Source organism: Bos indicus, chromosome 8 (genome assembly GCF_029378745.1).
Source record: "Bos indicus isolate NIAB-ARS_2022 breed Sahiwal x Tharparkar chromosome 8, NIAB-ARS_B.indTharparkar_mat_pri_1.0, whole genome shotgun sequence".
In the NCBI taxonomy this organism is placed as follows: Eukaryota; Metazoa; Chordata; class Mammalia; order Artiodactyla; family Bovidae; genus Bos; species Bos indicus.
The window spans coordinates 22,724,812-22,749,989 of NC_091767.1; the positions used below are offsets into that span (position 1 = coordinate 22,724,812).

General features: G+C 42.5%; 1 long non-coding RNA gene across 1 annotated transcript in view; it reads left to right on the top strand.

The window, feature by feature from the left end:
- The window catches only part of LOC109562842 (uncharacterized), a 30,008-nt gene extending 6,459 nt beyond the window's left edge, over positions 1–23,549 (top strand). Inside the window, exons 4-5 of the long non-coding RNA XR_002181235.2 lie at positions 10,083–10,200; positions 10,381–23,549. This is a non-coding gene — a long non-coding RNA (uncharacterized lncRNA). The remainder of the gene's footprint in view (positions 1–10,082; positions 10,201–10,380) is intronic.
- Positions 23,550–25,178: the final 1,629 nt, after the last annotated feature.

Genomic DNA, 25,178 nt, shown 5'->3' on the forward strand with positions numbered 1-25,178 from the left:
TCTTCCACTCTCTGTCCCCAGGCTATATTCACACACTTGTCAGGGTGGCGCAAGTCCATCGCACTTTGTCAGTGTTATAGTCAGTCACCAGCAGGTGGCGCCCGGAGAAGGCAATGGCACCCCACTGCAGTACTCTTGCCTGGAAAATCCCATGGACGGAGGAGCCTGGTAGGCTGCAGTCCATGGGGTTGCTAAGAGTCGGACATGACTGAGGGACTTCACTTTCACTTTTTACTTTCATGCATTGGAGAAGGAAATGGCAACCCACTCCAGTATTCTTGCCTGGAGAATCCCAGGGACAGAGGAGCCTAATGGGCTGCTGTCTATGGGGTTGCACAGAGTCGGACACGACTGAAGCGACTTAGCAGCAGTAGCAGCAGCAGGTGGCGCCAGCATCAGATAGTTGGGAAGGGAGTCAGGGAGTGGGAGAGGCTTGATTCAGTTCAGTTCGGTGGCTCAGTCCTGTCCAACTCTTTGCGACCCCATGGACTGCAGCACGCCAGGGTTGATTAGTGATAAATTATAGGGATACTCCTGTTCCTTCCCACCCAGGGGGTCTTCTTTCCCTGCTTTGTTAGTTTCCCTTCTTCCCACTCACTCAATCCCTAACCCTTTCCGCATTCTCTCTTCATTTTCCTGCAGACCCTTTGTGGCTGCTCTGTGAACATTTCCATCATTGATGGCTGTTTGACCCCAAGTCAGATCACGTGCAGTCTCAGTGAGGTGTTAAATCCTTGTGCAAGGTCACCAGCCAGTGGGAGAGTTTATCTGAGTTCAAAGTTTGTGTCAAAACAGATGAATATCACAGTTATAGTAGACCTTTAAGAAGCTCGTATCATTTTATTGGGCCTTAGCACGCCCATCTCAGTCTCCAAGCATGGCAACGTTCCCATCCTCCATCCAGTTTTCACTCAGTTCTGCATCCACTACACAGTGGGTACTTTTATAACATTCTGACATCTTAAAAAGCCACTTTTAAGACAGAAGTTCTCCTGCTTCTGAACCCCTTCAGAGCTTGCCTGCCTGGAGATTGGGAGGTGGAATGACCCAACTCATGGGTCCACCTTCAGGTCCCTAGCTTTGAATCCAGTCCCCTTCTCATGGCTGGAGAGTGACATGAGTATTGCTTGGAAGATACGTGGAGATTTCTTTCCTGAGCGTGTACACGCTATATTCCCCTTTCCCTCCAGTTTTGCTGAGGTCTTTTAGGGCTCTCCTTTCCCTTTATTTCTATTTTTTTAACTGCTTGTTTTTTAAAGTATTTGTCTTTGGCTCTTCATTGCTGTGTGCGGTCTTTATGTAGTTGTGCTGCATGGGTTTCTCATTGCGGTGGCTTCTCTTGTTGCAGAACACAGGCTCTGGGGCACATGGGCTTCCGTACTTATGGTGCACAGCCTTAGTTGCCCCAAGGCAGGTGGGATCCTAGTTTCTGGATCAGGGATCGAACCCATGTCCCCTGAATTGGCTGGTGGAGTCTTAACCGCTGGGCCACCTCAGAAGTCCCTCTCCCTTCCCTTTAGCTACCTCCTGTCTGCAGGAGAAAGAGCAGAGGACTCCTGTTTTAGCAGCCCCACTAGACCCTGGGTCTGCAGTGCCCAGCAGTCAGAGAGAGGTGTCTACGCACGTTCGTGCCCTTGTACCACCCACTCAGGGCTTTCTACAACCCCTCTGGAGTAGAGGTAGGAAAGAAAAGTAACTATGGTAAAGCTAAAGTTGGGAAAATGGTAGGCTATGAACGCTTTCTGCATGGAGCAAGGAGGTGAACTATTGCCCACAGCAGCCTTGCTGAGAGCTCCAATCCCTGCCTTCACTGTCACCACCACTTACTAAACCACAGAGCCAGGGTTCTGTGTTTTCTACTGGCTCAGAGCAGGTCACGTGGGGAGAGGAGATGAGATGTGGCGTGATCAGCTGTGTGTTTTAAGTTGCTTCAGTCGTGTCCGACTCTTTTTGACCCTATGGACCATAGCCTGCCAGGCTTCACTGTCCATGAGATTTTCCAGGCAATACCAGAGTGGGTTGCCATTTCCTTCTTCTGGGGATCTTCCTGACCGAGGGATCGAACCCATACCTCTTATGTCTTCTGCACTGGCAGGTGGGTTCTTTAGCATCACCTGATCAGCTGTATGTTTTCCTTAAGGCTGAGAGTAGAGTAGAGTGCCCGGCACTGCAGTTTTCATCAGGGAGGGTGCATTGTCTTTGGTGCAGATGGAAGCTCTGCCCCACCATGGTCACAGGTGTTTTTTTTTCCCCCTCACACTTCTGAACTCAGGGCCTTGCTACTTCCAAATCGTGAGTTCCACTTTGGGGATGTGTAAAGTTCATTTTCTCTAACTATTTCCTAGATGCCCAGTTGGGAATCTTTGCCCCATGAGGCAGGTGCAACCTGATCCACTCCCTGCCATGACTCCATAATGTGCAGGGTGCTGAGGGGGCAAAGGAAAGGGCTGACTGGTCCGTCTAATTTGCTGTGGTCTTTGTTACAGTTTCTCACTTTTGCAAGCATCAAATGATTGTTTAGTGGTTACTTGTTTTTCTAATAACAGTATTATGGAAAAATTAACTTTTAAAGTGGGCTATCTTCACAAATACAGATGAAGGAAACCAGGATGGTGGTGTGTCAGCAACTCCATTGTCTACTTCCCTAGCAGTTGTCTCATTTTATAAGCCAAAGCCAGCTCTCCAATAAAGGCTAGAGGGATCCCTTCCTTTCCCTAAATCTGAGCTCATAGGATACTCTATTTCCCCCTGAACATAGCAGAGACAGGTGACACCATTCTCCTTTAGGAAAAAAACAAGTATATATGGGGAACAATAAATATCCTTTCCAGAGGAAAGGTCTCAAGAGAGACCATCCTTTTCCAAAGAATGTGATATAAGAGCTAACTGATATTCTCTAAATAATAAAAACAGGGGACGTTTCCTCCCAGGAGGTTATTGAAGAGCACTTTCTGCCTGATTAGAAGTGTCACCCCCTCCCCCGATATGCAAAGCCTAGGGCAGAGTTAAGGACATCCAGGGACCTGGCCCAGGCAGATGGGATCTGGCCAGGACATAGACTCCATGGAGAGTCTTCAAATGCAGATCAGTTAGAGGGGGTAAAGCGTGGCACTTTGCAGATGGTTTCACAGTATTGTTTTTTCTCTTTCTTGTAGCTTATAAAGGTGTGGAGAGCCATGAGGCTCAAGAAGGGAGGGGATGGAGAAGGAAATGACAACCCACTACTGTATCGTTGCCTGGGAAATCCCATGGACAAGGGAGCCTGGTGGGCTACAGACCAGGGTTCACAAAAGAGCAGACACGAATTAGCGTCTAAACAAGAACAACAACAACATAGCCATTTCTGGTATTTTTTGAATGTAGAACTACATATTGAGAGGTTGGAGAGGGGGTATTCTTATCATCAGCAAAATCCCCATTGACTTTGCCTGCCTGAAATTAGATGTTCTCTCTTCCACTTGAATAGTCACCTGTGCTTAAATTCTGTGTTATATAAATGAACTTGGCCTCAGGGCAGACATACGTGCGTTGGAATGTTCCATACCCACACACATCACGCATGCCATTGCAAACAGAAAGAAGTGGAGAAAATACACAGGTGGGCCACACTGTTCACACTTGATTAATTGAAGGTCCTTTCAAAAATGTGTCCTTCTTCAGCAGCTAAAGCATATTTTGGGGAGAGCTTAGTGTATATTTATATAACAGTGGTTTGCAAATAAATGTCAAGCTATACATTTTAAGAAAGAAGAAGAGAGGGGATTGCTCTGGGGCCACAGCTGGTAAGAGGCAGAGTCAGCTTTGAGCAGTCAGCTTGGGGAACATTATTTTCTTCTCTATTTCACAGATGACAGGTGGTAACTGAGGCCAGGTGGTTTGTAAGAGTCCCTTCTTTTCAGTGGATACCGCCACTTTGCAAGTGATTGGTATGAAGTCCTACTGAAAGTGTCTACCTTAGATTAGGACTTGAACCCACATGGCTAGGACTCAAACCCAGCCAAAACCCAGTTTGGGACTAACCCACATGAACAGGATTTAAATCCAGCCAAAACCCATGGTACCTGGTTTCAGGACCTAATGAAGGTCAGGTTCTTGATGTCTCTTCACAGAAAGAATCCAGTGAGAGAGGAAGTCATAGATAAGAAGTGGATTTATTTACAGAGGAAATGCACCCCACAGGCAGGGTGTGGGCATCACAGAGGGAGAGTTTAGAGGCCTCAAAATGTGGTGTGGTGAGCTTTTATAGGCTGGGTAATTTCATAGGCTAATGACTGGGAGGTTATTCCAACTATTTTGGGAAAGGGGTGGAGATTTCTAGTAGTTGGGCCACTGCCCAGCTTTTGGTCTTTTGATGGTGCCTTGGAGCTGTCATTCAGACTTAAATTGAAGAAGGTGGGGAAAACCACTAGACCATTGAGGTATGACCTAAATCAAATCCCTTATGACTATACAGTGGAAGTAAGAAATAGATTTAAGGGCCTAGATTTGATAGAGTGCCTGATAAACTATGGACAGAGGTTCATGACATTGTACAGGAGACAGGAATCAAGAACATCCCCAAGAAAAAGATATGCAAAAAAGCAAAACAGCTGCCTGAGGAGACCTTATAAATAGCTGTTAAAAGAAGGGAAGTGAAAAGCAAAGGAGAAAAGGGAAGATATACTCATTTGAATGCAGAATTCCAAAGAATAACAAGGAGAGATAAGAAAGCCTTCTTCAGCAATCAATGCAAAGAAATAGAGGAAAACAATAGAATGGGAAAGACTAGAGATCTCTTCAAGAAAATGAGAGATACCAAGGGAACATTTCATGCAAAGATGGGCTCGATAAAGGACAGAAATGGTATGGACCTAACAGAAGCAGAAGATATCAAGAAGAGGTGGCAATAATACACAGAAGAATTGGACCAAAAAAGAGCTTCACAACCCAGATAATCATGATGGTGTGATCACTCATAGAGCAAGACAGCCTGGAATGTGAGGTCAAGAGGGCCTTAGGAAGCGTCACTATGAACAAAGCTAGTGGGAATGATAAAATTCCAGGTGAGCTATTTCAAATCCTGCAAGATGATGCTGTTAAAGTGCTGCACTCAATATGTCAGCAAATTTGGAAAACTCAGCAGTGGCCACAGGACTGGAAAAGGTCAGTTTTCATCCCATACCCAAAGAAAGGCAATGCCAAAGAATGCTCAAACTACCACACAATTTGCACTCATCTCACACGCTAGTAAAGTAATGCTCAAAATTCTCCAAGCCAGGCTTCAGCAATACGTGAACCGTGAACTTCCATATGTTCAGGCTGGTTTTTGAAAGGGCAGAGGAACCAGAGATCAAATTGCCAACATCCACTGAATCATCGAAAAAGCAAGAGTGTTCCAGAAAAACATCTATTTCTGCTTTATTGACTATGCCAAAGCCTTTGACTGTGTGGATCACAATAAACTGTGGAAAATTCTGAAAGAGATGGGAATACCAGACCACCTGACCTGCCACTTGAGCAACCTGTATGCCGGTCAGGAAGCAACAGTTAGAACTGAACATGGAACAACAGACTGGTTCCAAATAAGAAAAAGAGTACGTCAAGGCTGTATATTGTCACCCTGCTTATTTAACTTATATGCAGTGTAGGTCATGAGAAACGCTGGGCTGGATGAAGCAAAAAGCAAGCAAAAACAAGCAAAAATCAAGATTGCCAGGAGAAATATCAATAACCTCAGATATGCAGATGACACCACCCTTATGGCAGAAAATGAAGAAGTAAAGAGCCTCTTGATGAAAGTGAAAGAGGAGAGTGGAAAAGTTGGCTTAAAGCTCAACATTCAGAAAACTAAGATCATGGCATCTGGTCCCATCACTTCATGGCAAATAGATGGGGAAACAGTGGCTAATTTTATTTTGGGGGCTCCAAAATCACTGCAGATGGTGATTGCAGCCATGAAATTAAAAGATGCTTACTCCTTGGAAGGAAAGTTATGACCAACCTAGACAGCATATTCAAAAGCAGAGACATTACTTTGTCAACAGAGGTCCTTCTAGTCAAGGCAATGGTTTTTCCAGTGGTCATGTTGGATGTGAGAGTTGGACTATAAAAAAAGAAAGCTGAGTGCCGAAAAATTGATGCTTTTGAACTGTGGTGTTGGAGAAGACTCTGGAGATTCCCTTGGACTGCAAGGAAATCCAGCCAGTCCATCCTAAATGAGATCAGTCCTGGGTGTTCATTGGAAAGACTGATGTTGAAACTGAAACTCCAATACTTTGGCCACATGATGTGAAGAGCTGACTCATTTGAAAAGACCCTGATGCTGGGAAAGATTGAGGGCAGGAGGAGAAGGAGACGACAGAGGATAAGATGGTTGGATGGCATCACTGACTCAATGGACATGGGTTTGGGTGGACTCCAGGAGTTGGTGATGGACTGGGAGGCCTGGCGTGCTGTGGTTCATGGGGTTGCAAAGAGTCAGACACGACTGAGTGACTGAATTGAACTGGAGCTGTCATGGCTTTTGGTTGTGTCATTTTCCTTGCTGACTGAGGGTCAAGGTCTAGTCAAAGTTGACTTGTCTGCCATCTTGGACCCATTTGATTCTAATAAGTTTATGTTGTATCTTTGGGCTATGTCATTCTTTCAAGAGCTGTGCCCTGCCCCGTTCCCTCCTGTTTCACTATCAAGGCCTTGACTCAGCACTGAATATTTATATGCTACTTGAACCTTGAGACTCAAGGGAACCTGAGATCTTACTGCACTTTCACTGGTGATAGATTAGCTAGTTACCCAGGCAGATACTGTAGGAGGATGAGAGGAATATTAGGAGTGAGGCACAGGGTGAGCAGGGGAGGGGCTCCCTGTGAACCCAAGTTCTAGAAGGGGTGACTGGGGGTGTTAGGTAGTTGGATAGGAAAAAGGAATCCAAATTGGCGGGGCTAAAAGACAAAGAAGGGAAAAGCCCAAGAAAATAGAACAAAGGAAGAGTGAGAACCTCAGATAAAACAAATAGCCCTCCTGGCTAGCCCAATTTACATAGGGCAGGCTCAGGGGGAGGAGAAAAAGCAAACAAAAAGAGGAGCCAAAATTTAGGGCTGGGGAGAGGGGGCTTCTCTTCTCTTCATGTTCTTTGGGTCGACCCGCCCTCATGCCTCGAGGATGTATTTTCCTTTGCTTTCTAAATAAAACTGAGCTGAAACATAGAGCTGTAACACTGGTCCATCCATCGCTGCAAATTTTTGCTGCAGCGAGACAGAACTAAGGAAATTACAAACTCCCCCAACAGGGGCACTTGAGTTTTCCGAACAGCCCACTGCCACCTTCGGTACAGTTCAATCGCTCAGTCGTGTCTGACTCTTTGCAACCCCATGAACCACAGCACACCAGGCGTCCCTGTCAAACACCAACTCCCAGGGTCCACCCAAACCCATGTCCATTGAGTCAGTGATGCCATCCAACCATCTCATCCTCTGTCGTTCCCTTCTCCTCCTGCCCTCAATCTTTCCCGGCATCAGGGTCTTTCAAATGAGTCAGCTCTTCGCATCACGTGGCCAAAGTATTGGAGTTTCAGCTTCAACATCAGTCCTTCCAATGAACACCCAGGACTGATCTCCTTTAGGATGGACTGGTTGGATCTCCTTGTAGTCCAAGGGACTCTCAAGAGTCTTCTCCAACACCACAGTTCAAAAGCATCAATTCTTTGGCACTCAACTTTCTTTATTGTCCAGCTCTCACATCTATACATGACCACTGGAAAAACCATAGCTTTGACTAGACAGACCTTTGTTGACAAAGCAATGTCTCTGCTTTTGGATATGCTGTCTAGGTTGGTCATAACTTTCCTTCCAAGGAGTAAGCGTCTTTTAATTTCATGGCTGCAATCACCATCTGCAGTGATTTTGGAGCCCCCGAAAATAAAATCAGGCACTTTTCCACTGTTTCCCCATCTATTTGCCATGAAGTGATGGGACCAGATGCCATGATCTTAGTTTTCTGAATGTTGAGCTTTAAGCCAACTTTTCCACTCTCCACTTTCACTTGCATCAAGAGGCTCTTTACTTCTTCACTTCTGCCATCTGCATATCTGAGGTTATTGATATTTCTCCCGGCAATCTTGACTCCAACTTGTGCTTCATCCAATCCAGCGTTTCTCATGACCTATTCTGCATATAAGTTAAATAAGCAGGGTGACAATATACAGCCTTGACATACTGTTTTTCCTATTTGGAACCACTCTGTTCCATGTCCAGTTCTAACTGTTGCTTCCTGACCTGCATATAGGTTGCTCAAGTGGCAGGTCAGGTGGTCTGGTATTCCCATCTCTTTCAGAATTTTCCACAGTTTATTGTGATCCACACAGTCAAAGGCTTTGGCATAGTCAATAAAGCAGAAATAGATGTTTTTCCGGAACACTCTTGCTTTTTCAATGATCCAGCAGATGTTGGCAATTTGATCTCTGGTTCCTCTGCCTTTTCAAAAACCAGCCTGAACATATGGAAGTTCACGGTTCACGTATTGCTGAAGTCTGGCTTGGAGAATTTTAAGCATTACTTTACTAGCGTGTGAGATGAGTGCAATTGTGTGGTAGTTTGAGCATTCTTTGGCATTGCTTTTCTTTGGGTATGGGATGAAAACTGACCTTTTCCAGTCCTGTGGCCACTGCTGAGTTTTCCAAATTTGCTGACATATTGAGTGCAGCACTTTCACAGCATCATCTTTCAGGATTTGGAATAGCTCAACTGGAATTCCATCACCTCCACTAGCTTTGTTCATCGTGATGCTTCCTAAGGCCCTCTTGACTTCAAATTCCAGGATGTCTTGCGCTAGGTGAGTGATCACACCATCGTGATTATCTGGGTCATGAAGCTCCTTTTTGTCCAGTTCTTCTGTGTATTCTTGCCACCTCTTCTTAATATCTTCTTCTTCTGTTAGGTCCATACCATTTCTGTCATTTATCGAGCCCATCTTTGCATGAAATGTTCCCTTGGTATCTCTCATTTTCTTGAAGAGATCTCTAGTCTTTCCTATTCTATTGTTTTCCTCTATTTCTTTGCATTGATTGCTGAAGAAGGCTTTCTTATCTCTCCTTCCTATTCTTTGGAACTCTGCATTCAGATGCTTATATCTTTCCTTTTCTCTTTTGCTTTTCACTTCTCTTCACAGCTATCTGTAAGACCTCCTCAGACAACCATTTTGCTTTTTTGTATTTCTTTTCCATGGGGATAATCTTGATTCCTGTCTCCTGTACAATGTCAGGAACCTCTGTCCAGAGTTCATCAGGGACTCTGTCTATCAGATCTAGTCCCTTAAATCTATTTCTCACTTCCACTGTATAATCATAAGGGATTTGATTTAGGTCATACCTGAATGGTCTAGTGGTTTTCCCCACTTTCTTCAATTTAAGTCTGAATTTCACAATAAGAAGTTCATGATCTGAGCCACAGTCAGCTCCTGGTCTTGTTTTTGCTGACTGTATAGAGCTTCTCCATCTTTGGCTGCAAAGAATATAATCAGTCTGATTTTGGTGTTGACCATCTGGTGATGTCCATGTGTAGAGTCTTCTCTTGTGTTGTTGGAAGAGGGTGTTTGCTATGACTAGTGCGTTCTCTTGGCAGAACTCTATTAGCCTTTGCCCTTCTTCATTCTGTACTCCAAGGCCAAATTTGCCTGTTACTCAGATTAGAGGAAGGGATTGTTACATTTACTCAGTGCTATGGGCATGCAATCACACAATCTATCTCTCCTTGGTACACTTAGTGTGTCCAAAAAATTGTATGTATATAAATCTTGTTCTGTTCCTTGTGACCCAAACAAAATTCAAATTTTAATAAATGTGTGGAATTGCAGAGAATGTCCACCCATGTTTTTAAGTGGGGTCCCCAGGAGTATGGAGATACAAGTGCTCTGTATTTTTCCTTCCACTATGACTGGAAAAAATGTTGAGCTCACACCTCCAATATATTTATTTTTATTGATAATATACATGTGTACTGCAGTTATAAAGTATTATGCCTATTATAAAGTATATATTTGTAATAAAAGTTTTTAGGTGGATAATCTATGATAAAAAATTTAAGAATTGTATCTTTTTATCATTAAAGGGACATCATGACTTGTCCTCAAAAAATACATGCACTTCTAAGAAGATATGACAGTCTGCATTGATATGAGCTGCCAGGTCATTATTCTAGGAATACTGTGGTATCTCAAAGAATCCAGGTAAGAGTTAAACAATAAAGCCTGAGAAGAGGTAAGAACTTTGTAAACTCCAGCAACCTTAGACCATTCTCACTCATGTGACTCAGCTCCTAAGTCTTAGCTTCTGGCTTCCTTGAGTCAAATTTTTAAGATTAGCTTCCTGATTTTTTTCACACTGGTTTTATCATTCATGGCTTCCAGGTCCTGAAAACATGGCTGGAAGGCAGTTCTTAAGGAAGTTCTGTGAAGACAGATAAGGTGTCCTCCTCCACCTGGATTCCATCCTTTGTTTCTGAATCTCAGCATCCTTATCAACACGGTTTTGGAGGTGCCCAATCCAGTTGTCACTGTAACGCCCTCTCGTGGAGCCAACAAGTATCACATCCATAAACTGCTTATAATTAACATCAGAAGGCCACTGTTCTCAGAGTGTCCTTTGTCCATCACAGTCTTTTTTTTTTTGGCTGTGCTGGATCTTCATTGCTGCATGTAGGCTTTCTCTCACTGTGGAGAGCGGGGTCTACTCTTCACTGGGGTGCATGGGCTTCTCATTATGATAGCTTGTCTTGTTGTGAAACACAGGCTCTAGGCACAGAGACTTCAGTTGTTGTTCTGTGACATGTGGTATCTTCCTGGACCAGAGATCAAACCTATGTCCCCTGCTTCGGCAGGCAAATTGTTAAACCACTGGACCACTAGGAAAGTCCTGTCCATCACAATCTTATTAGACTTTTCTCCAGATTATGAACCCAGTTAAAAATGTGAGCAATGGCTGCGCTTTGCTGGAGCAGCCGTGAAGAGATACCCCAGCCCAAGGTAAGAGAAACCTAAGTAAGATGGTAGGTGTTGCAAGAGAGCATCAGAGGGCAAACACTGAAACCATATTCACAGAAAACTAGTCATTCTAATCACACTAGGACCACAGCCTTGTCTAACTCAATGAAACTAAGCCATGCCCATGGGGCAACCCAAGATGGACAGGTCATGGTGGAAAGATTTGACAGAATGTGGTCCACTGGAGAAGGGAATGGCAAACCACTTCAGTATTCTTGCCTTGAGAACCCCATGAACAGTATGAAAAGGCAAAATGATAGGATACTGAAAGAGAAACTCCCCAGGTCAGTAGGTGCCCAATATGCTATTGGAGATTAGTGGAGAAATAACTCCAGAAAGAATGAAGGGATGGAGCCAAAGCAAAAAGAATACCCAGCTGTGGATGTGACTGGTGATAGAAGCAAGGTCCGATGCTGTAAAGAGCAATATTGCATAGGAACCTGGAATGTCAGGTCCATGAATCAAGGCAAATTGGAAGTGGTCAAACAAGAGATGGCAAGAGTGAATGTCGACATTCTAGGAATCAGCGAACTGCAATGGACTGGAATGGGTGAATTTAACTCAGATGACCATTATATCTACTACTGCAGGCAAGAATCCCTCAGAAGAAATGGAGTGGCCATCATGGTCAACAAAAGAATCCAAAATGCAGTACTTGGATGCAATCTCAAAAATGACAGAATGATCTCTGTTCGTTTCCAAGGCAAACCATTCAATATCATAGTAATCCAAGTCTGTGTCCCAACCAGTAACGCTGAAGAAGCTGAAGTTGAACAGCTCTATGAAGACCTATAAGACCTTTTAGAACTAACACCCAAAAAAGATGTCCTTTTCATTATAGGGGACTGGAATGCAAAAGTAGGAAGTCAAGAAACACCTGGAGTAACAGGCAAATTTGGCCTTGGAATACAGAATGAAGCAGGGCAAAGACTGATAGAGTTTTGCCAAGAAAATGCACTGGTCACAACAAACACCCTCTTCCAACAACACAAGAGAAGACTCTATACGTGGACATCACCAGATGGTCAACACCAAAATCAGATTGATTGTATTCTTTGCAGCCAAAGATGGAGAAGCTCTATACAGTCAGCAAAAATATGCCAGCAAATTTGGACAACTCAGCAGTGGCCACAGGACTGGAAAAGGTCAGTTTTCATTCCAATCCCAAAGAAAGGCAATGCCAAAGAGTGCTCAAACTACCACACAATTGCACTCATCTCACACGCTAGTAAAGTAATGCTCAAAATTCTCCAAGCCAGGCTTCAGCAATATGTAAACCGTGAACTTCCTGATGTTCAAGCTGGTTTTAGAAAAGGCAGAGGAACCAGAGATCAAATTGCCAACATCCGCTGGATCATGGAAAAAGCAAGAGAGTTCCAGAAAAACATCTATTTCTGATTTATTGACTATGCCAAAGCCTTTGATTGTGTGGATCACAATAAACTGTGGAAAATTCTGAAAGAGATGGGAATACCAGACCACCTGATCTGCCTCTTGAGAAACCTATGTGCAGGTCAGGAAGCAACAGTTAGAACTGGACATGGAAAAACAGACTAGTTCCAAATAGGAAAAGGAGTTCGTCAAGGCTGTATATTGTCACCCTGTTTATTTAACTTATATGCAGAATAGGTCATGAGAAACGCTGGGCTGGAAGAAACACAAGCTGGAATCAAGATTGCCGGGAGAAATATCAATAACCTCAGATATGCAGATGACACCACCCTTATGGCAGAAAGTGAAGAGGAACTCAAAAGCCTCTTGATGAAAGTGAAAGTGGAGAGTGAAAAAGTTGGCTTAAAGCTCAACATTCAGAAAACTAAGATCATGGCATCCGGTCCCATCACTTCATGGGAAATAGATGGGGAAACAGTGGAAACAGTGTCAGACTTTATTTTTCTGGGCTCCAAAATCACTGCAGATGGTTACTGCAGCCATGAAATTAAAAGACGCTTACTCCTTGGAAGGAAAGTTATGACCAACCTAGATAGCATATTGGAAAGCAGAGACATTACTTTGCCAACAAAGGTTCGTCTAGTCAAGGCTATGGTTTTTCCAGTGGTCATGTATGGATGTGAGAGTTGGACTGTGAAGAAGGCTGAGCACCGAAGAATTGATGCTTTTGAGCTGTGGTGTTGGAGAAGACTCTTGAGAGTCCCTTGGACTGCAAGAAGATCCAACCAGTCCATTCTAAAGGAGATCAGCCCTGGGATTTCTTTGGAAGGAATGATGCTAAAGCTGAAACTCCAGTACTTTGGCCACCTCATGCGAAGAGTCGACTCATTGGAAAAGACTCTGATGCTGGGAGGGATTGGGGGCAGGAGGAGAAGGGGACGACAGAGGATGAGATGGCTGGATGGCATCACTGACTCGATGGACGTGAGTTTCAGTGAACTCCGGGAGTTGGTGATGGACAGGGAGGCCTCATGTCTGCGATTCATGGGGTCACAGAGTCGGACACAACTGAGCGACTGATCTGATCTGATCAGATCCATACAAGAGAAGAAAAAGAGAAAAACAAACAAAAAACAAAAATAACTTTTTAAAAAAGAATAATAAAATGGTGCATGCTAAATTGCTTCATTTGTGTCTGACTCTTTGCAACCCTATGGACTGTCACCCATCAGGCTCCTCTGTCCATGAGATTCTCCAGGCAAGAATACTGCAATGTGTTACCATGCCCTCCTCCAGGGGGTCTTTTGACTCAGGGATCGAACCTGTGTCTCTTTTGTCTCCTTCTTTGGCAGGCAGGTTCTTTACCGCTAGCACCATCTGAGAAACCCAAAGTAAAGGTACAGTTACTCAATTTTTGTACTTTTGGAAAACAAAGAACAATACCTATAGAGACTGCCGAACTGATTTCTGCCACTGATAATGAGGCAATAACTGAATAGTATGATATTCTTTTCCTCCCATTACATTCCCTTCCAGGGTTATTCGCCTCCTCAGTTAACTAGTTTTTTGCAGTCATGTCTCTTGAAGATCTTTCTATGCTTTCCAAAGGGACCTGAAATCTCTTACTTGGGTAACAAGACTTGGAAAGATGGCACTGTTTTTGCAGATGACTAAGAAATTTAGAGACAGGAAGAAGACTACAGGAAATACTATGAATTATTTTGTTGAACCATCCTATCCAACCTCTATGGTACATTCTTAAGGAAACTAACGGGAAGAATTGAACAAGGATTCAATTCTTATTCAATTCTTGTTTAATTCTTCTTGAATAAGAACAAGTGGTCTTGTTCTTGAACAAGAACACTGCTCTTGTTCAAAGCAGTGCATGGTCCAAAATGGAGCCAACAATATTTAGTTTACAAATCAAGTCTAGTAATATTATTTCTACAGTGCAGTTGTTTCCTATAATCCTATGAATACAATCTAGCACTTTGGCATTTATAATAGATATTTGATGCACCATTCAAATCTCTCTTAAAGACCTAAGAACTAATTCTTTATAGCTACTGATAGAGTGTCATGCTTCATGCATGCAGATCTTCTCTGGAAACTGCTCTTGGCTAAGGTGAGTCATTTAGCCCAAAGGTATTTCCCCCTCCTGGGGCAGCCTTCATCCAATTCTCAGTCTGCTTTCCCAGGTATTTGACCTATAGTAGCATAACATAATAGCATAACATAATAGCATAACATACGGAGAAGGCGATGGCACCCCACTCCAGTACTCTTGCCTGGAAAATCCCATGGACGGAGGAGCTTGGTGGGCTGCAGTCCATGGGGTTGCGAAGAGTCTGACATGACTGAACAACTTCACTTTCATGCATTGGAGAAGGAAATGGCAACCCACTCCAGTGTTCTTGCCTGGAGAATCCCAGGGACTCAAGAGCCTGGTGGGCTGCCATCTATGGGGTCGCACAGAGTCGGACACGACTGAAGTGACTTAGCAGCAGTAGCAGCAGCAGCATAACATATGAGATCTATTTTTAACCTGGTCCAGACATAAAAAATAATGAATGAGCCCTGCTCATATGGCTCTGTTAAGAGATTGAGTTGCTGCTGCTGCTGCTGCTAAGTCTCTTCAGTCGTGTCCCACTCTTAGCGACCCCATGGACTGCAGCCCACCAGGCTCCTCCATCCATGGGATTTTCTAGGCAAGAGTACTGGAGTGGGGTACCAGTGCCTTCTCCGAGAGATTGTTACTTTTTAAAAAATCACTCTTCCCAGATGGACCATTTGGATCAGCTATTTCTTGGAGTTAAAAATAAGGTACTTCTCTTTCTCTTGTCGACTTAAAAAGATGCACAACGAGAGAGTTGTGAGTTAAGTTTTATTGGGAGCAAAACGATGACTGCAGCCTGGGAGGTGGCACCTCAAATAACTCCAAGAAGCTGCTCCAGAAAGGTAGGTAGGGGGAGGCAAATACATGTGGTTTTTGTGAAGGGAGAGTTCATGCCACCTAGCACTTATCTTAGGAAAGGTTTTCTGCTAGTCACAAGGAGCTGATGTCACCAGGAAAAGATTTAGTGCTTTTCTAGATGTGAGGGTTTCCCTGGTGGCTCAGATGGTAAAGAATCTACACTTTCACTTTCTCTTAGATGTGAGGAGATGCAAGGGTTGGGATCATGAAATCAGTTCCTGAAAATAGCTAGCTAAAGACCTGTTCCACCAGTTTTCCTGGATCACAGAGTGCCCCATTCCTGTTCGCCACCCTGAACTCCCGTCAGGCGTGTCAGCAGCTGCAGCAGCAAAGGATTCAGCCCCCACGGAAAAAAGTGAAAGTCACTCAATTGTATCCAACTCTTTGTGACCCCATGGACTATACAGTCCATGGAATTCTCCAGGCCAGAATACTGAAGTGTGTAGCCTGTCCCTTCTCCAGGGGATCTTCCCGACCCAGGGATCAAACTGGGGTCTTCTGCATTGCAGGCAGGTGGATTCTTTACCAGCTGAGCTACCTGGGAAGCCCACTCCCTACAGAGGCAAATGGCAAATGCCCTTGGCAAGCATCCATTGTAGTTAACATTCTGATGAAAAGTTAGTTTATCATTAGATAGTAAGGGCACAATAACATAATGACCAGAGGTATAGGGCAGAAGACCAGGTGGAGTATCTCTTCTGATTGTTCTGGTCTACTGGGACAATCATTTCTGAATATACAATTTTTTTTTTTTTTTTTTTTGCCTTGTGTCCCATTCAAGTTAAGCTCTGAAGAAAAAAAGAAAGTAAAGTCGCTCAGTTGTGTCCAACTCTTTGCAACCCCGTGGACTGTAGCCTACCAGGCTCCTCTGTCCATGGGATTCTACAGGCAAGAATACTGGAGTGGGTTTCCATTTCCTTCTCCAGGGGATCTTCCTGACTCAGGGATCGAACCCGGGTCTCCTGCATTGCAGGCAGATGCTTAACCCTCTGAACCACCAGGGAAGCCCCAACCTCTGACTCAGGAGTAAAGAATTCTGTGGTGCAGGGGACCAGGGTTTGACCTCTGGTTCAGGAAGATCCCCGGAGCAGGGAATGGCTACCCACTCCAGTATTCTTGCCTAGAGAATCCCATGGAAAGAGGAGCCTGGAGGGCTACAGTCCATGGGGTCATAAAGAGTCAAACACAACTGAGTGACTATCTCTTCACTATGGAATTAATTAAAGCCAGTCAGGTTGGTGGAAGCTGCTCACCTCTTCACCTGACAGATAGTATAGAAACTACTGGTACTACCTTAAGTGGCTACAATGGGACACATTGTAACTTATTAAATAGAATTTTTTGAAAAGTATATAACAGAAATACATGTAAAAGGTGTAAATGATTCAATTTATGGTCTTACAATGTTTAACTGTCTCTCCAGCAGTCTAATCTAAGATCACTTGTCTTTTCCTTGCCTAGCATGGAAGCTTGCTGGCTAGCATAGTCTTTCTATGAGAACACTATTAAATTTTTGTGGCAGTTTTCCTCCTTTTTCTTGGATTGTGCTTGAAACATTCCAGGTTGGCAGAAGACAGCCAGCATGTAGCAAGTGTATTTAAGGTTAAATATAACCAGTATTCAGGGAATTGGCCAAAAGGCAAAAACCGTTCATAAGTTTACCTTCAATATAAGAGAAATCCAGCTTCTTAGAGATATGAAGTTTTAGGCAGCAGAGGTAGAGGTATGTACCTCTTGGAAAATATGTAGTGAAGTTTGGATAGAACAAAGGATGTGGATGCCCGGTGCACTCGGGCCCTCACAGGGAGGCTGCAGGATGTGACACTCGGCCCTTACCTTTCCTTGGGGGAGGAGGGGTCCTGCCATTATTCAAATTTCTTTTTTTTAATTAGTTAATTATTTTATTTTTGGCTGCTTTCTCTAGTTGTGGCAAGTGGGGGCTGTTCTCTAATTGCAGTACACGGGCTTCTCGCTGCAGTGGCTTCTCCTGTTGGGGAGCATGGGGTCTAGGGTACACAGGCTTCAGTAGTTGTGGCTAATGGGCTTAGTTGCTCTAAGGCATGTGGGGTCTTCCTGGACCTGATATTGAACCTGTGTCCCCTGCATTAACAAGCAGACTTGTAACCACTGGACCATCAGGGAAGTCCAGGAATTTCTATCTTTGGACTCTGTTGGTCCTTGAGTTCTTCCATGGATGGGTTGTCTTTTCTTTCCTTAATTCATGCTTAAGCCTCAGTTTCCTCTCTAGGATCTGGCCAATATCTGACTTGTCCTTCTGAGTGTCACAACCCCCTTTATCCATAAAAACTGCTCTGATTTCTACTAGGTTTAGGCTCCCAACAGAGGCTGATGTCCCTACAGATTTGTGCTGTGGATCTTCGCTGTACCTTCCCAGTTTCTTGTGGATAAAGCATCTGACACACACACTTCATCTGGCTTTTAAAGTTACTCTTTCATGGAGTCTGTTACAGGAACTGGGGCAACTTGCTTTCAGGGATCTCTGCTAATTCCCTGTCCTGGGCAAAATGATCTAATCTGTAATGTAGAAGGACCCATTTTCCCACACCCCCTCTTTAATACTCTCCTTCTAAGAGTCTCCTGGGTCTTCTCACTTCTGAGTTGATCATAGATTCTTGTCCTGTTTGCTGTTCTTCCCAGTCCAAAGGACTAATTATGAAAGCCCAGGAGAAGAATTAGAGTGGGCCCCTCTCATGGTCCTCTGGTTTCCCTTTGTCCCAGTGGAGGGCCCAGGGAAAAAGCTATCCACACTGGGGACTGAATTTCTTCCCCAGAAGCAAATGGCAACACACTCCAGTATTCTTGCCTGGAAAATCCCATGGACAGAGGAGCCTGGTGGGCCACTGTCCATGGCATCACAAGAGTCGGACATGACTGAGTGACTAAACAGCAGCAGCCATCTGCTTGATGATTTCTTCCAAGGAGCTTTGCAACCTTGTCCATGGAGTTAGTCTTTGAAACATGGGTAATGGAGTAAGAAAAGAGGGACTTGGGGAGTGTAGGTCAAGTGAGGAGGTGGTGTTGAAAGACAAAGTGAGGCATAGGTTCCAGTGTCTTTTCATACTCTGTGGGTTGAAAGTAAAAGGCAAGCGGTGAGGTAAAAATGATCCTTGAGTATTGTGGCATCCAGTGATAAAAGGGATTTTGAGGCTGGCATGGAGCAGACTGCAACCTTTTACTATTGTGTCAGGGATACAAAGGGCTACTGCAATCCTTATGCAAAGTTATGATGGGCATATTTTTCTAATTATAAAGATAAAAGATCTATTATAAAAAATGAGTGTGAAACTGGGAATTACCATTAATAAAGAAATTGAATGCACCCTCAAACATGAAGTTATACTCAAAATACTGTTGTAGTTTTAAAATATTTGTTTGTTTATTTATCATTTATAATGTTTGGCTGTGCTGGGTCTTTGTTGCTGCATGCGGGCTTTCTGTGGTCGTGGAGTGAAGGCTCAGTAGTTGGGGCACACAGGCTTAGTTGCCTGATGGCAGGTGAAATCTTCCCGGACCAGGGTCAAACCCATGTCCCCAGCACTGGCAGGCAGAGTCTTTACTACTGGACCACCAGGGAAGCCCGTTATGGTTTTTACCCTGAGATTTTCAGGGCCTATCCACCTCCCACTGTCAGACGGTATGTGGAAAGTGAAAGTCACTCAGTTGTGTCTGACTCTTTTAGACCCCATGGACTGTAGCCTGCCAGGCTCCTCTGTCCATGGAATTCTCCAGACCAGAATACTGGAGTGGTTAGCCATTCTCTTCTCTAGGGAATCTTCCCAACCCAGGGATCAAATTCAGGTCTCCCGCATTGCAGGCGGATTCTGTAGCATCTGAGCCTCCAGGGAAGACCAGACAGTATGTGGTTCAGATCATTAATCAGAAGCCCTGGGTCTGCCCAGCAGGTTGGAGGAAAGAACCGTATTTTGGCTCCTTTTTCTCTTACCTGCTCCTAGGTCAAAGGAGCCATGCCTGAAGCTAAAGACTCGTTCTCTTTGTAACAAAGACTATGGCAAGATGCTTCCTATAATAGGGTCAGTTCCTGCCACGAAGGAACCTCTGATGAGCTCTGGACAAAAATTACCTAAAAGGAGCACATTGACACAGACCAGAAGCCTGCCCTCCACAGACTTGTTCTCTGGCCCTGTCACCCATGGCTGGGGTGGGGCTTCTTTTCCTGGGAGGCCTTTGTAGACCCCTCAGTTATTGCACTCTGCTTTCTGCTTCCTTTGAACTCTGTGGGCCCTCATGTTTTCGAAAGTATTCAACATAAAGAAGGAAGATTTCTCTTACGTGTGTTCACAAAATCTGAAAATATCATGCAACTTTAACTTTCTATTTGTGTCCACCTGAGAAAACTTAAAGCTGGAAATCACAACAGAACAGGAAGTGACTGTGCAAATAGGTAAGGGCAGTGAAAGTAAAGGGAGTGAAAGCTGAGGGCCCCCTGGGGATTTCAGCCCTGAAGGAGAAGGAAAGTCCTGCGATATGGAAGCAAAGGAATTGATCCAGAAAAGCAGGCAGGCGTGCCAAGAGAAGTGGACCAGGCTCCAGAATCAGCAAAAGAACACAGGATTTTTTCCCATTCCAGCCTAGGAGATTCCCTTCTCAATTTTGGATATTGGTTTAAGCCATTGTGCTGACTGAATACAAATCAAATATGTCTTTGATATGATCATATCTATTTTTTCTAAAAGCTTTTTATATTATATTGGAGTATAGCCGATTAACAGTGTTGTGAGTTTCAGAAGAGCAACGAAAGGACTCAGCCATACATAAACGTGTATCCATTCGCCCCCAAAACTGCCCTCCCATCTAGGCTGTCACATAACATTGAACAGAGTTCCATGTGCTATACAGTAGGTCCTTCTTGGTTATCCATTTTAAATATAGCAGTGTGTACATGACCATATCTATTTTTCTCTCTTCAAGGTTCTTACCAATTCAGCTGACTTTGTCAGTCAGCTGTCAAAAATGAAATGGAACAGTTTCAAACCAGTTTATCAAAAAAGACATAAAATATTCTCATATAGGTTTATATGGAGAAAATGAAGAAAAGAGTTACCACTTGTTAACTCCAAGAAAGGGGCTTTCTAAGAGCTTTAAAATGTACTTACATCAGCTTTACAAATATTTTTCATTCCAGTTGAGAAAACTGAGACTCAAAGAAATTGAGTTGCCTCCAAGCAGAATAAGGTTTCATGCAGAAACTCAGATAGTGAGTTAGATTCTTTAAACAATATGTTGGATTTCTGTGGGTTTTTAAATTTTTTTTTTTTTTTTTACTTGCAGAAATATTCTTTTTCTTTTTCCCTGGGCTTCTCTTTTTGGTGGCTACATTTTTACTTTCTGATGATTTTAGTCTATTTTTTGTGATATGATTTTAATCTATTTTTTCTTTACCTTAGATTTTTGGGGAAGAGAAATTCTCTGATCCAGTTTCATTTTTCCATCTAATGAAAGAATATCCTCAGAATTTTATATCTACTGCAGTATGATTATTTTTGAGTCCACAAAATTTCCTGATTTTATAAAGCCAATGCTGACCTCTGTAGAACAATTCCAAAGTTAATTAAGAAAGATCAGCAAAAATATCAAAGTACGGATAAGAGAAAAAATTCTTATATATATATAGCTTTACCAGAAAATGAACTGTATTATAAAGCAGCAATGGTATAAACACAGTAACAGGAAAGTTAAGTGATCAGAGTAATAGAGAAAATAAATCTCTGGGGAGTTCCCTGGCACTCCAGTGGTTACAACTCTGTGCTTTCACTGCTGTGGCCTGGGGTTCAATCCCTGGTCCAGGAACTAAGATTCCACGTGCTGCATGGTATAGGAAAAAAAAAAAAAAAAAACCAAAATCTCAGAAATTGTTATATAATCTGTAGTAATTAAGTTTGAAAGTAACATCTTAGATGTTAATATGGAAGAAAAAAGTTTCAATAAATGGTTACAATATAAATGCCTGGTAATCTAGACACAAATCAGTTTATATTCTCATCTCATAGATGAAAAAAAAATCCTAATGTACTATAAAAATAAATGTGAAAGATTTAAAACATAAAGAGAATTGATAATTCATAAGATCCATAGAAGAATGAAAATGGGCGAGGATTGGTTCTACACATTCAGTATTCTGGCATTAGAAGAAAATATAAAGAAAATGAGCTGGTGTTTGTAAAGATAAAGTTGACAAATGTTTGCACCATAGGAATATAGTTACCATCTGCATAAAAGTTTTATATGTACTTTTAAGAATTAAGGATATGTAAAAACATAATTCCCTAGTGGCTTAGATGGTAAAGAATCCTCCCTTAATTCCAGAGACCTGGGTTCAATCTCTGGGTTGGGAAGATCCACTAGAGAAGGAAAAGGCAACCCACTCCAGTATTCTTTCCTGGAAAATTCCATGGACAGAGGAGCCTGGTGGGCTGTAGTCCATGTAGTTACAAAGAGAGTCAGACATGACTGAGCATCTAACAAACAACACAAAAACATAATTCACAAGGACAATATACAACTAGTTAATGTTTTAAAATGAAATACAAATAAAAGAACTAAAAATAGCCAACAGAGCATATGAAAAGGCATTCTGGCCCACTAGTCTTTACAAATGGTTTAACAATGATGCTTAATATTTTAGCCTGTTTATATAAGCAGTTTTTTAAAAAATATTATGTGGTTTGTGCTACCACATATATTTCTTGAACTCTATCCCTAAAAATGTTTGTAAAACTTTTTTTTAATTATATCAAATAATAGAAACATACATTTTTATTCTCCCGGTGCTACCCTAGTTCTCTTCCTCTGTTCACAGATAAATCTCAGAAGAGGTTTCTATTTATTCTGTCTCCAAAACCTTTTTCTCCTATTTAAACTTAGTTGGTATACTCCAGTCTGGATTCTGCAGAATTAACTCTGCCAAACCAGCCCTCATTTTCCCTTAATATAAGATACCATGTTTTAAATGTATTTCTTCCTGAAACATTCTCTCATCACCATTTGTCTCCAGGTTGTCATCCTGTTGTGTTGCATTCCATTCCGGGGTTCTTTTCAGGCTCCTTTTTCTTTCTCTTCACTACATTAAAACATGAAGGTTTCTAAGCTTCAGTTTTTGGTCCTCCTCTTCGCTACTCTATTCCTAAAAGTCCTCATTCCTTTCTGGGCTTTCTGGAACCAGGATAAGCCAATTCCCAGGTTACCACTTCTAGCCATGCTGCTGCTGCTAAGTCGCTTCAGCTGTGTCCGACTCTGTGCGACCCCACAGATGGCAGCCCACCAGGCTCCGCCGTCCCTGGGATTCTCCAGGCAAGAACACTGGAGTGGGTTGCCATTGCCTTCTCCGGCCATAGCACTCTGCTAAGTTCTACAACTGTACATCCAGCGTCAAGTCGTAGATTCTTGAAACTGCATCCTCCAGTTTCTGGTGACAGGAGCTTTTTCTTTTGCCTATGGTGTTGTATGTAATGTAGTTGAAATGAATTAACAAATTGATTAATACTTTTATGTTTCCTTCTAGCAAAAAAGGAAGTTCCAAGAGGGCTGGCACTTCATTTTTTTCCTTCATCCTCACCTTTTAATCCTTCAAAGGCATAAAACCTGTGATTTAGATACATAACTTTAATGAAATGAATGAATGAAACTGCAATTCCACCCTTTAGTTTGTGAAATCAGTCTTAACATTAATTTAAGGGAAACAAATGCAAAAAGATTTGAAAGTAAAACTTTAAATAATAAATAATTTTAAAATAAAAAGATGAACACTTGTGTAATTAGCACAAAACAAAAATAATGAAATATAAGAGATATAGTAAAATAGATATTTAAGTATATAAGTACATTAGAAAGATTATCTGCAATTGTCTGGTGCCTGCTATGAACTAAATGCTTTTACTTATAGTTGTTTAATACTACCAATAAATGTTTTGACAAATTTAACCCATTAATTTTATGATGAAGGCAGAAAGAGGCTTTTGAAATTACTAACATGTGGGGGTATGATGAGTTGTATCCATCCATAGTAATTGTTTAAGAGCATACCTCTAATTCCTCAGCTCTTAGACTCTCTTGCAAGCTTGATAATAAAGAGAAGGATTTCATGATTTCTTGCTCTGACAACTTCCCAGGTATTGCAGCTCTGTTCTTTCTTTTCCAGAGAGAAACTGTTTCCTTGGAAGTGCTTTTTCACAACCATTCTGGAATTTTCCCAGTGAAGAATTCCTCCATGCTGGTCTCATTCCAACCAACCTCTTCTGCTGAACAGTTTGAAGATTTGCTGAAGCCTCTGATGGAACATAGCAGTGACCTGAGCCTTTTGGACCTTGCTGCCATCTGCCAATAACAACAGAAGACCATTGGAACCAGCTGAATGTCCATCTTTAGGGGACTAATCAAATAATGTAGGACTCATCCATTCAGTAGGAAACAATACAGCTATTTAAAAAGATAAAGAAGTTCTCTATAAATGACTAAGATCTCCAGGTTAAAAAAGATAGGTGCAGAACAGTGAGTATAGTATGTTATCTTCTATATAAAAACAAGGGAGAGTGTAATAAAAGAATATATCTATATTTTCATCAGTTAGCTTATACATAAAGAAACTAGAAGGATGTAAAAAACAGTAATAACTTCAAACCGTGGAAAATGTTGGAAGCAGTTGTCAAAGTACACATTTATTCATATACCCAAAGTTAAATTGACTAGTAATTTTTATGGAGAAGGCAATGGCACCCCACTCCAGTACTCTTGCCTGGAAAATCCCATGGACGGAGGAGCCTGGTGGGCTAAGGGTCAGACACAACTGAGCGACTTCACTTTCACTTTTCACTTTCATGCATTGGAGAAGGAAATGGCAACCCACTTCAGTGTTCTTGCCTGGAGAATCCCAGGGACTCAGGAGCCTGGTGGGGTGCCGTCTATGGGGTCGCACAGAGTCGGACACAACTGAAGCAACTTAGCAGCAGTAATTTTTAAAATATAAGTTAATCAACTATATTTGAATTTTTTAAAATGTAAATTTTTAAAATAACCATTAAGGGAAATATCAGTAGCGGGATACATATACACTCAAAGTGTCGACTTAAAAAAAGTACTTAAAAAGAGTTGCGAGTTAAGTTTTATTGGGGGCAAAATGAGGACTATAGCCCTGGAGATAGCATTTCAAATACTCTGGGAAGCTGCTCCAAAGAGGTAGAGGGAAGGTCGGTATATATGTGATTTCGGTGAAGAGATGGGTATATGCAATCAAGCACGTGTTTTTGCAGAAGATTTTGCTAGTCACGAGGGAACAGGTATCACCATGAAGGAATTTAGTGCTTTTCTAGATATGAGGAGATGCAAGAATTGTGCTCCTAAAATCTGCTCCTGAAAATATCTATCTGAAGACCTGTTCTGCCAGTTTTGCCAGAGCACGAGTGCCTCCTTTGGATCTCCACTCTGAATACCCATCAGGTGGTGTTGAAGGCCAGCAGCTACAACAGCAGGAATGATTTATTTAATCCTTGTAGGTAGATGGCAAGTGCCAATGGAAAGTGCCAATCTGTCGTTTTTCAAAACATCTCTGGTGACAATATTTTGGAAAAAAAACTTTGTATGTCTTCAAGCAGCATTCTAACGTTAGGATTTATCCCAAAACGGGAAGTTTTGTGCTCAGAGTCTGTAACACTGGAGAACAAGGAAGTATATATTCAGGAACAAATGACAATTGTCTATCCATTTAAAAACTTGTGAGTGGAAAACAAAAGCACGAAAAATTTACTGATAGAATTCTGCTGCATGG